The sequence below is a fragment of the Telopea speciosissima genome, chromosome 9 (genome assembly GCF_018873765.1).
Source record: "Telopea speciosissima isolate NSW1024214 ecotype Mountain lineage chromosome 9, Tspe_v1, whole genome shotgun sequence".
NCBI classification, from domain to species: domain Eukaryota; kingdom Viridiplantae; phylum Streptophyta; class Magnoliopsida; order Proteales; family Proteaceae; genus Telopea; species Telopea speciosissima.
Window position 1 is genome coordinate 46,602,403 of NC_057924.1, and position 18,293 is coordinate 46,620,695.

The following is an 18,293-nucleotide window of genomic DNA, read 5'->3' on the forward strand; positions in this document are numbered from 1 at the left end:
TAATTGAGCTACCCAAAGCCATCACATTTTGTCAAACACTTGGTGTGTGCACGAAACCATGCAGGGCCGCAGCAGAAGCGGCCACACCACCACCACCACCAAAAGAATTGACAAGCCGCTTAAGCAGAGGAGGAAGATTTGTATCTTTTTATGTATAAAGCCATGGATGAAGGAGTGATCCGTGGGTGAGGTCTAGAAGGACGAAAGCCTTATAATTTCCAGCTCAGTTGGGGCCTTATTGGGGAGGTATCATTTGAGAGCACGCGCAATGGGTCACTGAAGTTAGGCACCACTGCCCTCTTTTTAGAATCTGATAAACACATAATAACACTAAAGAAAGGAAAGAAAACACCCAAATGGGCTCTATCTCTGCTAGCTGCTTTGCTTACATTGGAGAAACTCCGCCGTCCATTTACTGACTAAGTTGTGACTTATTGGGAGAGAAAGGAAGGTAGGAAGCAGTAGGTACGATCTGGTCAAATGCAATAGTCTTTGCTGACACAATCTGACCTTGAAAAAACACTGCGTTCTCTATAATTGTACTTTTAGATTTGCTTGATTCGTTCCCTCTTTGACTCTATAATCATCATCATTACCATTTCTTCTACCCTTTCTTTTCTCACTTTTGCTTGTAAATCACTCTCTCCATCACATGTATTTGTACTGCTGCACGTTTCCATATAAGCTTTTAGCTCCCTTTAGAATGAGGGGGAGTTGAGGTGGACCTATTGTTTCAGCCGAGTCACTGAGTTAACTCACTGACTCATTTTGCTCTTTAAACTCTCTCAACTCTCTTTTTTGTGAGTGTTGATTGGGGGTTTTTTTTTTTTTTTTTTTTTTTGGGGGGGGGGGTTGGGGTGGGGCTTTGTTGATATTCCGGGGAGGGAATTCATTGATTGCAGCTTTTGGATGGATGGGAAAGTGTATCCCAACATGGGGAGGGTATTATCGATTTTGTCTAATAGAAAATATTTTAAGATCCTATGATGGTGGTTGAACCCTTCTCATGCAGTGAAAGAAAACTTTCTTCATTTTTCTTATCCACGAATTTCAAGTTAATTATCCAATTCTGTGTAGGATTACAACAACACTTCTAGGAGGAAAAAACATCCTTCCATAAAAAATTCTCATCAAACCTTCTAAAAAAAACACTAATATGTGAATTAGATGGACAAAATTTTGATTTTGAGACATGACCTAAATATAATATTGGAGAAAGTTATCTATCCAGGAGTGTGGTTTATGCCAACACTCCTATGAGTTTAGCTCTCTCCTCCCCTCTTGAAAAGACACCTCTACCCCTATGTTTTGAGGAAGAGAGAGATAGACACATGAGAGTGCTAGCGTAGACCACACTCCTGAATAGAAAACTACTTCCCTATGTGAATTATTATTTGTAATTCCATAGCTTATACTTTTGAAAAGGGTTTAGGGTCTTTCTTTCACCATCATTATTTTTGGCAAGGGGATGGAGGGAGGAAAATGTTTTTCTAAGTCAATAAGACAGATTGACTTTTTATATTTAGGGGAAAGTTTTCCTCCACTAATAGAGGACGATGGTCCACCCACCATCCAAGGGTTCACAAACCCCTCCTAGAATTTTAGTATCTTCCCAAAATACCCTCTCAATGCCCTCTCCAGCTCTCTCCTGCTCCACGGTTAATTGGACTTGGCTCAGGTTAACGTACAAGAACATTCTTGTACGTCTGGATGCCATCTAGATGGAATCCACTCACTCCCGACGTACAAGAATGTTCTCATTTATGAACTTGAACTGGCCTCTGGGATCCTATTCACTATGGCCGGAGGACAACTCGGTCCTTATTTTTATATTTTCATTTTGATTGCTATTTCCAATCGGTCTATCCATCTAACTCGCCTCAAGATTGTTTATAATGTCAAAGGATTCACAAACTCACATTCTTTCCTCTCAATGGAGAGTGAGTTAACTCAGAGTCAGAGGCTCACTGTTTTCAGAATTTTAATTGAGAATCGTATTTTGCCTTTTCAATTGTAAATGCTAATGTGGCTGACATTGCCACATCAGCATTAATGATTTCAATTTTACTTTGACCACTTTGGCTTTCATTAGTTCCATGCTATTGAATCTTAAAATATAACATCTAAGGATCGGCGATCTTTGTGGAGGAGTGCGATCCCTATGTGCGTATGGAGGCCAATGAAAATACATACGTTGGCATTATAAGGGTCGAGATTACTATCTTTCATGGGGGAGGAGTTGTCATTTCGTCCCCCCACTATGTCTGGGCATGGCAATACTCTCCCCCCACAAAGAACTTTTCAACTAAAACCCCCCTCTCCAACAAAACAAGGGAAATAAATAGGAAGAAGCATGATTTTAGTGCACGGTATCGGGATGGGTATCGGCAACCCGCAAAACCAATATGCGGTATTGATATGGTATCGGTATCAATGACTAGCAAAATCAATACATATCGTCCGATACGATACCGTTACTTAGAACCATGGGAAGAAGGGCTATCATATCCCAGTTAAGTTACTGAGTTAACTCAGTGAGTCATACTCTGCTTCAAACCGACTTAATTCAAGAGTGATGTGTTTGGAAGGTAGCCTTACCACAACACGTGCCGGTCATCTTCACCATAAAACACATAAAACAACAGTAGCAAAAAAAGCATGCTTTTGATGCTTTACGAAGACCACGACACGTGGTGTGTCTGGTCATCGAAAAGCTCAGCCGTGCATTGATGCTTTACACGCCTGATCGTAAACTGAGACATGGACACGTGCCGTGTTGAGTTATCGATGAAATCAATTAACAAATGCCAATCTCTCCAATCTCATCCACTTGGTTATAAATCTCACATCGAAGTGCTAAACAACTTTCCCCTCCTCCACATTTTTTTAATTCTTCTTCTCTATTTAATCTTCTCAAAGCTTCCACCTTTCTAAGCAAGCTTTCTCTCGTCTCTGTCTCTCTATTCTCTTTACCCTTTTGGGTTTAATCCGTTGGTTAATCGGCTTCTTTTACTCCGGCAAGTGATGGAGATGGAGGTTTTTGAACTGCGAGAACACGCCTCGGTTGGGTCTCTGTTAATGTAAGAGTTAAATATTTTTTTAAGGATTTCTTGATATGCTAATAGGAGACATTGCTATGATTTGAATAAGAATTAGGGTGCAATCATCACATTCTCTTTAAAAGAAAACCCCCAACAAAACTATAGCTTAAATATTATCAAAAACATAATAGAAAAATCGGGTTTGTACTAGGTCGACTCACCCGGATCGAGTCAAAATTTTGAAAAATCTAATCAAGAGTCGTGTAGGTTACGTCAGGATAAAAAATGAGGAGACTCGGTCCTAAATCGTTCGAACTCAATATTTTTATCTGAGTTATGGCAGACTTGGAAACTTTAATCATTTTTAAAAAAATCATAAAGTTGATTCACTTAGAAACTGAATTGAGTAAAATAATAAGCCCGTATTTTTAAACAATAAGAAACCTCAACGTCTTGTCTCTATTATCTTGTTCAATGGTATAAACTTAAAATGCAATTGATGTGATTTCTTGATTTTTTTTTTCCTAGTTTTCCCATATTGTTTTTATATTTATTGTATTAAAAAAAAAAAGAAAAAAGTGACTCGCCTTGACCGGATTTGACAAGGCCAAGTCATTAGATTTTTCTGAAAAATGAGTTGAGCCTAGAATTCCAACCATGGAAGAAATGAGTATTCATTCCATCAAGAGATTGCATTTTTTGCTGCAGTAAAATGTAGTTTGGTTTTCTTTTTTAGGGGTATAGAAAAGAGTTTTCATTTCTTCTCTTTTTATAGAGCCTCCCTAAAAGAAGTGTTTTTTAAAAGATTTTATAAGATAAAAATGTGGGAGGCAATAATGTACGGACACCATAAGGAGATAATGGCTTTGATTAGAGGAGGAAAAATAAACCCAAATCCTTAATTAAAGTCAGCTTTAGAATAATTAAATGCTTTGGCCACGTCTAAAATAATCACGTCTAGAATCTGTGATTAGTTGGAGGGTGTGAGTGAGTTCTCAACTCGACATATGGGTGGTGGGGGAATGCCATTGTTTATTTATTTGTTTTCTTTGTTTATTTAAGAGAGCTTTACAAAAGCTAAAGCCTAGTGCTTTCCTTTTCGTCCTCTCCCTCTTTATAGAATCCTCCATTTTCACTTTATCTTACCAAACTGCCCTATCATATCTTCTTTAATTTCCTCTTGGAACCATTCTTATATACATCATATTAATACAAGAGAGCTTTGGGTTTAGCTCTTTTTTATCTTTACTTTTTGGGGTGAGGGGGGGGGGGGGATGCTAGGACTTTTATCCGTTGGCGTGATTGCAGCGTTGCTATACTCATCATGCGGCACTGCATGTGCCATGTGGGGCTCATTGTGCACACGTGGCACCTGCAGCGTCGCACGATGAGTACAGCAACGCTGCAGATACAACATTGGATAATGATCTGGGGGTGCTAGGCCCCACACCAGGGGCCAGTAAAGGGCCACATTGGGCCAAACTTATTACTACACTACTCTACAACTATTTCACCCTTTCAAGAAGGGTGGGGGGTACGAGGGTCGAACTCTCGACCTTTCATGGACTTACACTAGACCCAACTGTCTAGCAACCCTACCACTGAGCTAGAAGCTTATAACCCCTTTGGGCTACCCTTATGTTTAAATTAAAAGAGCAATGCTATGGAGACTAAACCGAGATGATGGCCACGTTGCATTCTGCATCCTACAAACCTAAACCCCTAATAAGGTCACATCGATTCTGAACAGTTTAGGGTGAAGAACTTTGGTCTATGATTCTACCACATGAAAGGATGATGTGGCAAATCTGACCGTTGGATATCTAGAGAGTTCTAAGATTGACCAAATGTCAAATTTCAACCTCAAATTCAATCATTTACTTTTTCAAGAAGTGTCATACCCTCCATTGATATCCATGCACCCCCACTATAGTCTTGTGCATCCTCTTGTAGTGCTAAGTTCCGTTTTATTAACAGAAAACTCTGATCGGGCTAACGTGTAAATTAGGAGACCATGAGGTCTATATGTCCATAAAAATATTAGTCCATCCGAGTTGCAATGTGTCAAAATCACTGCCTTAATTACAGTCTAATTCAATTTGAAGAGAACATGTTCGCTAAGTTTATTATTGACAAGAAATCATCATCATTCTAGTAATGCATCACAACCCAAAGAAAACATGTTCGCTAAGTTTATTATTGAAAAGAAATCATCATCATTCTAGTAATGCGTCACAAGCCAAAGAGAACATGCTTAGTTTATTGATACAAAATTATCATCATTCTAGCTAGTAATGTGAAATGTAAAAGGTGAATAGTGAAGCTTAAGAAAGCACAATGCATGATGAATGTCAAGAGTTTTAATTGAAATGTAGTGATCTTCCAACTAATCTATTTATAAAACAATATCGATTTTGTTTCCATGTTCTTAGATCTATTTTCTTGACGATCTTCATTTATCCTCCTAATATCAACTTTGATGCATTTGAAAAATATTTATCACTTGTGTAGGCAAACTCTATTTACTTCATGCAAGTAACAAAAAAAAATGAAATGTTTACATTTAAAGGACACGGGATTAAAAAAGATCCAGAAAATATTTATATAACAATTAATTGTGCATCATAAACTTATAATCCACATATATTTATAAAACAATATCAGTTATGTTTTTATATTCATGGATTCTAGGTCCCTAACAACATTAATTTTTTTGGCATCAACTTAAATGCATGGGATTATTTATCTTGTGTAGAACCGAATGGCAACACCCAAGAAGGGGTGAATTGGGTGACATTCTTTTTCTCTTTAGATAAGTTTAAAAAAAAAAAAAATCACTAAAAGGCAAGTGTAAGGAAGGGGAGATTTAGAGTGGTTCAGACCAACTTATCCTGTGTCCACTACCTTGATCATGGATCAAGAATTTCTCCATTAACTCATTCTTTTATTAGGCAATAATCAAGCCCTTACAAACTCAACCACTTTTTCAGATTGAACACTCGGACCACCTTGGTCAAGCATTTCATTCCACCAAGATCACACAAACCAAGGATTTTCGTTCTTTGTTAACCAAACACCTATTAATTGACATCAAAAGACGTCCTTATGGCAGAGCTTGTTCTTGCAAGAAAACTAAACTCAACAAGGGCGCCAATGAAAAATCACCCCGATAACAATAGCTACCCACTAAATCTACAAGGTAACATTATGAGCTCAATATATACGAGAGTTATTCTGTGAAATGAATCTAATTTCAAATCATTCACTTTCTTCAACTACTCATGCTATGGATGTGGGAGCGCTAGTTTCAAATGATCAGGTGGAGTGGTATAAGAAACATGCTTACTTTTATAACAAAAATGGCTTCTTTCTTTAAATTTGATAATTGTATCTACTTAAGCACATAATGATCAATACAAGATGATTTTAGCTTTGATTTAAAAATATTGAAACTCTTACTCTCTAGCCTTTTTCTAAGATAATGTAGCTCTTTAAGTATAGTACCTAGCAAGCAACAAATTTCTCAAGATGATGTTCACAATGAAGCATAGCTCTTCTCAAGATAATCATGAATTAATCTCTACACACTTGCTGTTATTGTACGTGGTATTGATACTTGACATCAAGTTACTCCATCCTATTATAGGCAAACAAATTAGCTGTTAGAGTCAAGTTAAGTTTCTCCTTTAAACATTTAAATTCCACTTCCATTTTCAAGGAAAATAACTGTTGAAAAATTACTTTAATTCAAAATAGTTGGAAGCATTAATCTATTTCAGTCTCCAATATGGAACCTAATATTTTTTTTAAAAAAATCCTAGTTGTTGGAGGTCCTCAGCATTAGTGAAGATGTTTAAGAGTTCTACTCGAATGGTTATTAATAATGAATCAAAGACCTTTCAACTTATTAACTATACAACATTAAATACTATCGCACGGATGACTGCATGATAGTCATGGAAGACCATGGCACTTAAGACTGTCACTCTCAGACATGCACAAAAGCTGGTCACAGAAGATTGTGCTTTTATCCGTCTAAGAAAGACTTAGTCTTATAACTCTTGGACATTCATAAAAGATTGTACTGATTGCCTGTGAGCTTTGATTTAGAATTTTTTTGTTTGTCAATTAAGCTCAATCTTCCGCAGAACCATCCATCCCTGTTCACTGAAGACTTAGACATTTTTCTAAGTCAAACCACCTAGTTTCTTGATTTTCAATCCAGGTCATTTTATGTCACTATCTTGGTATTTTTATATCTTATTGATCATTTAAATTAGAATTAGAAAGATATTCTAATAAAGATCAAATCCTAATTTGTTTTTTGGAAGATGCCTTCAACTTAATGTTGCTTTCAGTTCTTTGATCATTCAAGTCATGGAAAACTGTCCCTTGTATGCGAAAGACCGTTTACACCAGTTCTTTATTCAATCAACATGCCTTGATCTTCATTCAACTGTACCTATTCAATAACTTGGTTATCATCAATCTTTTAGCACATCAGCACACCTATTATTACACCGAAACATACATCACACATTATTTTTATACCCAAAACTCATAATATATAATTGGAACAGCTAGGTCTTACAGTCTCTCCCTTTTTATACATGGCAAATCATGATGATGTGGAAAATAATAACTCCCTCTGAATGTGAGGTCTTAACCATTTTAAACATGCATGTTGAATGAGAAAATCTTAATCAAAACTTTAAAAAGATTATCATGCCAATTTTAGTATACCTTACAAGGTTCTCATTCTATTGTCACATCACAGTAAACTCAACTATTTGTATTTTCAAAAGATTTAGGTTAGGCATAGGCCTCTCTAGAAGGTTGTGGATTAGAGGAGAAAGGAGAGTGGAGGAGATGATTTCTTGCAGGTATGCAAAGGCCGATCGTCTCGTAAAGTTTTTTCTTTTAAAATTAAGTTTATCCCATTTTATATTAGTTTATAAGAAGACTAATTACGAGTACGAGACGTGGGAAACCCCCTTCTTCATCGGTCATGTCATAAAAGAGATTATTTGATCTGTGTGACCAATGCATTAGTCTTGCTGAGAGATATTGCCCAAACTACAAATCTTGATTGGTCATTGAAGTCGATCAGTTTAATGAGAATTTTATTATAAAGTGAATGCTCATGAAACTTCTACAAGCTTGCTAGAACATTACAAAGATAGGTAACATGCATTTTTGCATATAATGTTCAGTGTATCTTGTGTATTTTGTGTGACTGTCATGAAACCTTCATGGTTTACAACTTTTATCTTTTCTTTTGGGTTTGTCTTCATTTTGGATCCTTTGCTTGTCATGTGATGTTTTCTTGTCACTTCTTTTATTTTTGTTTGTGCTTATCGTACAAAACATAATCATTTTTCTTTTTTGGTACCTATTTGAGCTTAAGTCCTTAAGGGTTAGTTTTATCAAAACATGTATATTTTATAAGACTTATTTTTCACCTATGAAGCAAATAATAGATGGTAAAGAGTAATCAACACTTTTTTCATTATTTTCAAAATAATGTAGATCCATCAATTTCTACCTTAAGATCTTTTTCAATAAGTGGTAAAGAGTTCACTACCTCCACACAATGCTCCAATTTTTCGCTTAAAGCACTATTTTCTTTTTTCAACTTATCAACCTTGTCCATAAGGACTTGGTTCATACATGAATATTCATTTAATTTATTAATAAATTTTTTGCAATAATTATTCAAGTCACTGTTAGAATATGTATCTATATCATCATCATTTTCATCACATGAATCATTGCATTCAATACCTACTAATCACAAATGTACAGGTTTCTCGTAATTGTAATATTTCAGGATTGTTTTTTAAAAGAATCTTATAATTCCTTTTGAAAGATAATCAATTTCATCTTGTTTGGATTACTCATTTTCACTATCTAATTCAATATCCTAAGACTTTAAAGCAAGACTATCTTTCCTTTTGTGTTTAGTGAGTTGTTTTACCATTTTAAGAGTTATTAATGAACTAATTGGTACATATCCATGATCAATCGATTAAGATCTTTAGTTTCTTGAATAGCTATGACCTTTGTTTCCTAGTTTTTGGGTAGGCTTCCAAGTATTTTACTTGATATTTAATGGATATAACCTTTCTAAGAGAATTCAAAGAATTAATAACATCAGTAAATCTAGTAATCATATATTTAATACACTCATCATCATTCATAAAAAAACAATTGATATTGATGTACTAGCATATTAGTTTTAGATTTTCTAACTTGAGTAGCATCTTCATGAATAACTTCAAGGGTTTTCTAAATTTATCTTTTAGTCTTACAAGTACAAACTCTATTATATTCACTAGGACCTAAAGCATAATATAAAAACATTTAGCTTTAAAATTAGAAATATGCTTACCTATTTCTTTTGCAGTCTACTTGATTTTCTCTTTCTCTATAGTTTCTCCACTGATTATCTCCATTGTAGGAGAATAGCCTTCTTCAACAATGGTTCAAAGATTATTGTCATAGGCTTCTAGATATATCATCATTTTATTATTTCAATAGCTGTAATTAGTGCCACCGAAGAATAATGGATAAGATACATACTGACCTTCCACTTGGGTTGATGTAAATGTCATCATCGAACTTGTAAGAGTCCTTTATGACGAATCTCGCTCTGATACCACTTGAAGAATCAAATGACAACACCCAAGTGATCATCATTACTTGGGTGACACTCTTTTGCTCTTTAGATAATGAAAAAAGTATGAACTACTAAAAAGTATGGGAAGGGGGGGGGGGAGATAGAGAGAAACATACACAAGGATTTAGAGTGGTTTAGACAACTTGTCCTTTGTTCACTACTTTAATCACGGACCAAGGATTTCTCCCCTAACTAATTCTTTTCCTAGGCAAGAATCAAGTCCTGTCAAACTCAACCACTCTTTTAGATTGAGCACCTAGACCACCCTGGTCAAGGATTTCCACCTAGATCACATAGACCAAGGATTTTCTTCAAGCCACATAACCTTACTTTTACACTAAAAATGACTTCTTTCTTCAAAACTGATAATAGTATCTAATTAAGCACACAATGATAAATACAAGGTGATTTTAGATTTGATCTAAACATGTTGAAGCTCTTGTTTTCAACTCTTTCTCAAGATGATGTAGCTCTTTAAGCACAATCACACATAAAAAATAATTTTCTCAAGACAATGTTCATAATGAAGCACAACTCTTCTCATTATGATCATGAATAAAGTTCTACACATTTATACTTGACACCAAATGACTCCATCCTATTATAGGCAAAAGAACTAATCTCTAGAGTCAAACTAAACTTCTTCTTTGAACATTCACTTTCAAGAGAAACTAACTTTTGGAGAACTACTTTCAATTCAAAATAGTTGGAAGCATTAACAAATTTTAGTCTCCCATATTCAACTTAAGATTTTCAAGGAAAAACTTGTTATACCTCATCCTAGGAAAATAAATGGTTTAAATTATTATATGATATTTAAATATTTAATTTTGTGTCATCAGATAGATCGAGTCAGGTTCCATCAATTTCATCGAAATTGAAAGTTATATGCAATGATAAGGTAAAAAAACACTAAAAGATTTATGATATTGTTACCATAGAAGACCATGATTTTATTTCATTTAAAATCATAGTATTGATTATTTGTGATACAAGTATACAGCTATTTAGAATCCTACCCACCTAAATGACTAAAGCGCATATCTAATTGGGGATTAACTAATTATTTTAAGTTAAGTTGAGTTACAATTAAAATCATTGAATCAAACTAGGTTCAATTAGAATTGCTAGGTTCATTGGACCATTAGGTTCATACTTGGTTCAAAGGCTTGGACCATAACCTGGTGTAGACGCTGAATTTTGTCACCCCCCGGCGATGATGACAACAGGACACGGACAGACATCGGTATCTCTCTCAAGAAGGACTCTTGTCTCTATATCTGAACCAAATCACCCTAACATCCCTAAAGTGACTTATCAGACCCTTTTACTAAACGCTGAAGGAGGTACTGCTTATCCTCCCCCACCACGGCGGTCTAAAAAAGACCAAGCCCATGGGCCCATACGAGGCCTACAATCAAGGAAAAGTGACACTGCGCTCCCATGGCGTTGTGGACATTTCCAAGGCACCGTGGGGGCCCACCACGGCACCAGTGTACTTTTTCCACGGCGTCACAAAGGGGTGTGACATCAGCCTGCTGACGTCACCCACGGCACCGTGGAAAAGTCCCCCACGATGCCGTGGACATCTACACAGTGCGGTGGAGGACAGACCCTCCCCTATAAATAGGAGGGTCCCCCTCCCTCCAAAGGAGAAGCTTTTCTCGGGTAGGGAGACCCTCCAGGGCTTGTTTTGCCCCCTTTTCACCCTCTTTTCCCTCGTCTTTCCCTCATGAGTATGTGAGTGAGTGGAGTTCTTCAATGTGGGTAGATCATTCGATTATCCATCCAAGCATAAAGCGATTATGCTCTTAGGTATTGTTATCCTATCAGTGTACGAATAACGAAATACCCCCTTCACAGCCGTTATTTTGTCTGTATACAGATAACGAGAATCTCTTATATAGCTGTTACTCTGCCCGAAGTCTGAGTAACAAAACTCATCTCGTATAGCCCTCATTCTGTCCGATAAGAGAGAGACAAGCCGATCGTCCGTCTTCACCTGAGCCGTGGGACATCACATATTTCGCCCTCGGTGTGCTTTCATTTATTTCTTGTATTTGTAGATAGGTATCTGTCGCTTTCTCTCTCATTATTTTTGGCATAATGTAGACAATTAAAGAAACTCGTTTTAGTGTACATAATAAATGATTTTTCCTTCTTTGTCAAAATTAGTGCATCATAACTTAGCCTTACTTGTTAGTATATGATATATTATCAAGGGAGAATATTCGAAAATCAGCATCTAGTAGAAAGACCGATTTATCTGGGCGAGGTGGGTGCCTAACACCTTCCCACCCTTGTAACCTGACTACTTATCCTGAATCTATAACCAGACCATATGGAATCACGTAGCCCTTTCCGTTAACCTCGGATGGGGCTACACCCATTGGGTCCTAGGCCCTAATCCTAGGTGGCAACTCCATTTCTTTATAAAGCATGATCCCAATCCCCATGATGATATATCAGAACGATACGCCGTTATTCATCGAAGTCAATCCTTGTCGCTATAAGGCTGAGGAACCCTCGTCCCGAGGACCACAGTACTTACACCTGGTTGCATAGGAATAAAGCAATAAAGGCAAGGGCATGATTGGAATTTCATGGACGATAGAACCAAAGAAAATATCTTTTCTTTCTTACCTTGCACATTTGGGGGAAAACAAAAGGAGAAACCGAATTTGAGAGGAGGATAGATAAGACAGAGGGAGAGAAGAGGAATCGTTGAGAAGAAGAGAGGGGTTTGAGAGAATATTTTGCAAAAGAGTTGTTGTGTGAGTTTTTCTTGTGAGGTCGAAGAAGTCTCTTCTTCCATTGTTGAAGAAAAGGGATTCAAAGGGACTAGAATACATGTTATAGCAAGGTTTGAGAGGTTGGAAGTGATTCTTGAAAGCTCGAACTAGGGAGGAGGGAACTTCCATCACGAGGTGAGTTCTTATTAGTTTTTTAATCTTTGATTTCTTATGGGTTTCAAAGTTACAAATATGAAAATTTTGAGATGGATTTTCCTTTTGAGGTTTCATCTGAGATGGAAAAATCAAAGAAGAAAGGGAATAAAAGGAAAAAATTTATACATTTTTGAAGTGTTATTTTTTGCAATAACAGAAGAAAAGGGGAGAAAAAAAAGAAGATGATGAAATGGAAAGAAAAAATATGGCAGGACTGATTGAAGAGAGGGGAAGATGGGAAGGCTGCTACCAGCCTATAGCAGGCTAGGCTAGCAGCTGTTGCTACAATGGTCAGTGGCCAATGACCATTCTTTCCCCCTCCCATTGTGTGTGTGTGTGTGTGTGAGGTCCCTTGTGGCTTCAGCCTCTGCTATTGAAAAGAAAAGAAGAAGAGAAGAAGGAAGAAGAAGATAGACCGATTTTAAGGTATATCAAATCTGATTTTTCTCCTTTTTTGGGATTTTCTATGGTCTCTAATAAATCTAAAATAATGTTATATTGCTGGGATTTGGGAAAAATGTCTTGGACCCATGAGATGTATGTTGTAGGACATATAGGGTTGAGATGGTTCTGATTTTACAATGAGTTAGGATTTTGTGCAATAGTTTAATTCTAAGAATGTTGTGAATGGAACTTATGAGTAATATGATCTATGTGACTGTTGTGTGTTTAAGTTAATAGTATTAACAATGCGAATGGTTAGAAAAAATGGGTAGTTTAAGAAGTGATTTTCATTTGTGAAATGTTTATTATAATTTGAAATGGTGTACTATAATACTTTTAAGGCTATGAATGATGAGAAATATTAGTGGAAAACGTGAAGGATATTTCACATAATTTCCAAGGAAGGGAATGCCTATGTTTTACATGATACAATGAATTGTTTGAATGATGGATTGACAAGGATTTGTTTATGTTCATATTTGGAGGGGGGGATTCGAGCTTTTCCTGAATTTTACCTACTTGTGGGTTGATACATGTCTGTTAGATTATAGATCCTAAGAAATTAGATTTTGTTTTAGGTTAAAGAGCACATTTATTATGTTTCCATTAATCATGCTATCGTATGCCAGCTTGATAAATAGTTGGGTATGTATTCTAATGCTGAAACATGATATTTAATATGCAATTAGGGGTAGGGTTATGAACTGTAATGATATATTTTGTTTAAAAATAAATATATAACCATGATGAGAAAGGTATGTATTAGATTAAAATAAGATGTTTAGTATGCCATTTACGGTGGGAATAAGAGTAGGAAGTGGTGTATATGCAACTGAAAAGAGAAATAATGATATGCTATGAAGTGTAATCGAATTCAATAAGACACCCCTGCTTATTTGGGATTTTAACCTTGCATTTGGGTTTGAATGGATTGACTTTGTTTTGATGATTTTCTAGGCGCTGAAAATGAGATTAGAAGGCCTATATGTGTGTGTGAGTAATTCCATGTTGAAAATTGGAATTATGGGGTTAGGTTACTGTTTTAGGAATTAATAGGTTGCTGAAATTAGAATATTATCATGCCATTAAATTGTTGAATTTACCATGATAACACCCATTATGATAGGAAATCACATTCAAGCTAAATAAGGTTTAGACTTATGGGTTTAAACAATTGTTTTGAGCACACTATATATGCTGAAAAATGAGAATGCATGTATTTTAAGGGCTGTTAAGAAGAACATATAAAACGGAAAATAAAAATGATTTGAACATGGGACAACGATGTTTAGGTCCCATATCTAGGGTTGGGAGAAATTCCAAGTGGAATGGTCTAAGTAAGATTGAATATGGAACCTTAGAACTATTATTGTTAAAAATATTAAAATGTTAAAACAAGGAAGGCGTGTTTATATAGGTGATGCGGCCGAGCATCCAAGAATCGAAACAGAGAGGGTTCTCCAAGATCATACAGACCTAGAATTAAGTGAAGAAAATTCTATTATATCTGTGCATTTTTTTCAGTATTGTTTATAGTATCATGACTCTGAGATTATTTATATTTTACATAGAAATGAAAATATGTTTTTATGAATTGTTTAATAAAGTGATGCATGATAAGTAAAGAACAGGAAAGAACCGAAGAGAGCCTAACTGAAGGTTTTGTCAATGTTTAGTTTAACAATAAGAATGAGTGGGCTAATGGGGTCCCCTAATATCCCCTCCACTAGTTGGGAGTGAGCAATAGCGATTCCATCAATATTCCAGTTCATCCTAGAGTTGAGTTAGGCCGGATTCGAAGTGGAGGTTTGCAAAGCAAGGGAGCACTAGTGACTCAAGAAAAGTAAAGTACAAAAAAGCATAGCATAGACCTATGATTACCAACCCTTTCCAATAAGGGGTATAGATTTTGGATGAGATACACAGAGATTAGGGCGTGAGCATCCCGACATTAAGGTGATTGGCTAGGGTATCGCTATCAATTCACGATACGTCGTGGACTTTCCTGGTGCCTTGATGACCAGCCAGGGTGTCATCTCACGTTGCTCCGTGTATAGTTAGGGTATGGACTTCCCCAGCATTAAGGTTACCTACCAGGGTATCGATTCACAGTACAGTGTGGACTTCCTCGACGCCTTAATGACTGGCTAGGGTGTAGTTCCATTTTCCTCCAAATATAGTTGGATCCTCATAGGTACCTAGAGTTACAGAGCATTGTACCCTCATCTTTACACACTTCAGTGGCAGTTCACATGGAGAGCAAACAAAGTAAGCTAAAGAAAGAAAATAACAAATAACCAAATATAGTAAGTCACAACAAAAGAATAACAAATCAACAGACACAGTAAGTCAAGAAAAAGAATAACAGATAACATGATGTTTTCATTGTTTATGAGTATCATGCATGACAACTATTTGTAAGATTAGATATAATATGCCAGTTTTGCGGAATATGATTACAACATGTTCATAAAATATCATGATTTTTAAATTCATGAGCATGATAAGAACCGTGTTCCTTCTCACAAAGCTAGTTAGTTCACCCTATAATTATAAATGTTTTTATAGAGCATGCACACATAGAGTGCTAGTGTGCGGATTGCATCACAAGATCCAGAGGGAACGACGTCCAACCTTCCAAGTAGATGAAGAGAGAGATAGATCAGAGATCATTTTTATGTATATATTTTGAGACGTACATATGATAGACAATAATTTGATGTAAGTATGCATATACAAATTTAGAAATGAATGATAGATAGATGTTATATGAGATGGTAGATGTCAGCATTTACAGATGTTTATAGAAATGTTTATAGTTATTCCGCTACTATATTCTGATGTCTTTGATATTGTCTGATGTATGTTCATAGTTTCTGTAAATAGAATGTAACAAAAATTAATGTTTAACCGTTATTTAATGGTGGCCCGTGACGGCATGCTCATATACTTTAACCCGAATTGAGGGGCGCTACAAAACTAGCTATTGGAGCTCCTTAACATCAGTGAAGATATTTAAGAGTTCCATACTTTCATGTGGTTAGAGTCCAAGTGATTATCAATAATGAGTCAAAGAACTTTCAATTTCTTAACCATACATCATTAAAAATTATCGAGTAGAAGACTACACGATAGTCATGGAAGACCGCGGCTGGATGGACTCAAGACTGTTACTCTCAGATATGCCCAGAAATTGGTCACAGAAGACCACGCTTTCGTCCATTTGATAAAGACTTAGCCTTATAACTCTTGGACATTTACGAAAGACTAGAGTGATCGTATGTGGACATTTTGCTTTAAACCTCAGTTGTTCGTGAGCTTTGACCTAAAATATTTTTGGTTACCAATTAAGCTCGATCATCCATCCCTATTCATGGAAGACCGTGGACAGTAGACTTAGACATCTTTTTAAGTCAAACCGTAGGTCCTTGTGAGATGACCCATTTACCCTTTTGATTAAAAACGAAAATAAGAATGACTTGCCCTTTCTTCTATCTCCCAACTTCATCTTCAACCTTTGAATCTTGAAATCGCCGACGATAATAACCCCTACCATTGGCAGAAGCTTATGCTCTGCGGCTAGAGAAGAATGGCGCGAATTTGTGAAAGAGAGATTGTTATCGAGGACTATTTTTCTGTTTCATCTTCTTCCCTGGTTCTTCCCTATTGGTGCTATAGTCTCCCAAGGTTGGTGCTGATTTCTCTCGTAGCCTTCACTTTCAGCCTCAAACTCTGGGGATTGAATTGCTACCCTAGGGTGACCTAATCCTTAGAAGTCTCAGTCCAAACCAGTTCTCTATTGAGATATTAAAACTAGAACTCAGGTCTGTTTTTGTATTTTCCATTAGACTTTTGTTGTAGGCTATTTCTTAGATCTTCAAGTTGCTAACCTTCTATCGTATATTGGATCTAATAGTTAATGAATCCGCAACATACCTCTTGAATTTCAAGTTCATCCAACTCGATTTGTTTGAGTTCCAATATTTGAAACCAAGTCTGTTTCCGCCTTGGGTTTCGATTGAGGGTTGAATACAACCTCCCGATTCTCCCTATTTTTATTTGTCACCAAGTTTTGTTCCTTACCTTCCTCTATGGCGCTGCGGGTGGGGCTGCTCCTGTTTTGCAGTGCTGTGTGGCGGGGCTACACCTGTCCGCGATACCGCGGGGCTGTGCCTTTCTGTGGTGCCGCGAGGTGTGTTAGACTGTCATGTTTACGCCTGCGATGCTGCTGCACCTGTGGTGCACGCTCTATAGGGGTTACAAGGGTGTTGTGAATGTTTTGGGCTTTTTGTGCTTTCGCGGTGTTGGAGGATGGATTCCAGGGGACATTGTCAGTTATTCGTGTCCGATTGTCGTCATTGCCGGGGTGGTGACAAAATTCAGCGTCTATAGGGGGAGAGAGAGATAGAGAGAAGATTTTTTTTTCCATTTTATATATATATTTTTTTACATTTCATCATTTTTTCCATGATTCGAGTCTTGATCCAGTAAAATTTATGGATTTGAAGGAATCGACGATTCCTAATTGATTTGAGGGCTCCGGACTGGAACTGGAATTGGAATTAAGTTAATGCTGATTCCTATAACTAATTTTAGGATCACTTTGAGCTGAAATTTTGTGGACAGGAAAACCCCAAGGTCAACCCAAAAAAAATTATTCCTTTTAATAAAGATCCTTCTTTACTTATATGCAAAACAAATGGAGACGGATCGAGTTTTCCTCCACCCACGGTGAATGGAATTATTCCATACATTGCGGGCATTGGATTGGAAGGAGAAGGCCTGTAGGGATTTTGGAAAAATCCAAAATCTTATAAGCGTTTTGTGAACCCTAGGATGGTGGATGAACCCTCTATGGGTATAGGAAAACTTTGTCCACTGGAAAGGGACATACTAAAATTAATTCGTTAAATTTGTTCCCAAAATTCCATTTTCTATTCCTCTATATCCTTTCCATTTGATCTCAAATATTTTTATTTTCGAATTGAGATAATGGTTTGAGGAATCGTAATCGGATTGGTCAATTTGTATTGGTATTGGTGGAGACAATCCCGAATCGGTGGAACAATCCAAACAAAGGTAAAAATATAAAACAAGGGAAAAAGAACTCTGTCCAGGAGTGTGGCCTACCCCAGCAGTCCCATGAGTCTTATCTCTCTCCTCCCCATATGAAAAGACACC